The sequence below is a fragment of the Lycium ferocissimum genome, chromosome 2, assembly GCF_029784015.1.
Source record: "Lycium ferocissimum isolate CSIRO_LF1 chromosome 2, AGI_CSIRO_Lferr_CH_V1, whole genome shotgun sequence".
Taxonomy (NCBI): domain Eukaryota; kingdom Viridiplantae; phylum Streptophyta; class Magnoliopsida; order Solanales; family Solanaceae; genus Lycium; species Lycium ferocissimum.
The window spans coordinates 32,904,096-32,906,011 of NC_081343.1; the positions used below are offsets into that span (position 1 = coordinate 32,904,096).

The following is a 1,916-nucleotide window of genomic DNA, read 5'->3' on the forward strand; positions in this document are numbered from 1 at the left end:
TTTCTACTGCCTAAAAGTCATTTTGTGCTTTAAAATAAGCTCAAAAAAATAATTGGACCCATTTAACTTAGTTTATCTAAAAGAACTTATAAGTTCTAAAAACTATAAGCCAAAAAAAATAAGTTGACTACCCCAACTTATTTTTTCACTTATGTTCGCATAAACAACAAGTTTATAAGCCCAATCCAAACGGGCTCTAGGTATTTAAGCCAATTTATAGGGTCAAAAGTTTCATAAACAAGACATAAAAATTTATCTGATATTCTTTTAACTTCTTTGCAATTTTATGTTTATTCAAATCAGCAGAGTTTACTTTGTAGATCATAATACTGACGGTAATCAGAAAGTATACTATGGGACCCACCAATATGGATTGTGGCCTTGGCATCATGAAGCTACAGAGGATGAGATTCGGGAGCTGAAATCAGATAATTACAAACCTTACTTCTTAGAAAAGGAGTTGAAGAAACGAAAGATCATCAACTTTCCCCCCCTGAAAAATAAAAATGATGCCCCATTTTTGCCTCGCCAATCCGTGGAATCGATTCCCTTCTAGTCGAAAAAAATCCCACAGATTCTGAACCATTTCTCAATAGATTGTAACTCAAAGGGTGCTCAAATGATTAAGAAAGCAATCAAATTTTGTGAAGAGCCAGAAATGAAAGAAGAGAAGAAATTCTGTGCAACTTCTCTGGAGTCCATGGTAGATTTTATCTTATCCGTGCTAGGAACAAACAATATTCTAGCAATTACAACAAAGGTAGAAGGGGAAACTCCAATGTTGCAGAAATATACCATTGAAGAAGTTCAACAGATATCTGATGGTGATAACATGGTATGCCGCAAACTTAATTATGCGTACGCTGTGCATTATTGTCATGCTGCAGGAAATACGAAGACATTTATGGTATCTATGGTTGGTTCTAATGGAAGAAGAGTAAAAGCAGTATCAGTGTGCCATAAAGATACATCCTTTTGGACCCCTAAAGGATTGCCTTTCGTACTGCTCAATGTTAAGCCTGGAACTACCCCTATTTGTCATTTCCTTCCAAATGATCAAATCGTCTTTGTCCCTTCTAATTAAGCTATGTGATAATTAATCTTAATCCTAAGAGTTTGGGTGCTATGCAACTAGTATGGTGTGATTACAGAATCATGCTACTTGTCTATTATCTGTAATATATCTTTCTTATAATGGAAATGATTCTGGCTTCAATTCATGCTATTTTCTTGTTTTGTGTTCTCCATTATAAGATTTCATTGAACAAAGGGAAGCTTGTTAAATTTTTTCGAGATCTAAAGTTATGAGCGTGTTAACAGGTATGAATAATGCAAATTATTTGTTCCGATAACTTCAAAGCAGATAAACCCCTTGAAGTAGTTGATCTCACAAGATGGATCAGGGGGCCTGGTTCGGAAGGGGTAATTTGCGGAGAAAAATTATTGTTACTAGATAGATTTTACTATTTTGATCAAAATGTTTCGCTAAACTGACCCAAGCTTTTAGATGAGTTAGCTCGAACAATATGCGCTGAAAATGACTCGCAAATGAAGATATAGACCATCAAAGCTCAATTTTTTTTTTTTAGAGAAATTGATATAAATAGCCGCCCACCAAATAATAGCAGACAAATGTATATTTTTTGTAAATAAAATTAATATAACAAAAATATATAAAAATAATATTTGTTTTGTATCATTTTTTCACGTCCGGCCAAATATGTACCTTTCCAATTTTTTATGAGCAAAATTCGACACTCCTACCAGCTCAAGAGCTTGAACTAGTTTCATTCAATTGATCATTTCTGCATCTATACCCCTTATTGATCTAGTCTAGTAATCTATACCTTTATAACGATGGCATACAAGTATAAAAGCGGAAGCAATAACTTGCATCTAATATAGATAATATAATA

At 33.7% G+C, this 1,916-nt stretch overlaps 1 pseudogene; it reads left to right on the forward strand.

The window, feature by feature from the left end:
• Positions 1 to 286: 286 nt before the first annotated feature.
• LOC132047522 (BURP domain protein RD22-like) lies at positions 287 to 1,220 on the forward strand (annotated as a pseudogene).
• Positions 1,221 to 1,916: the final 696 nt, after the last annotated feature.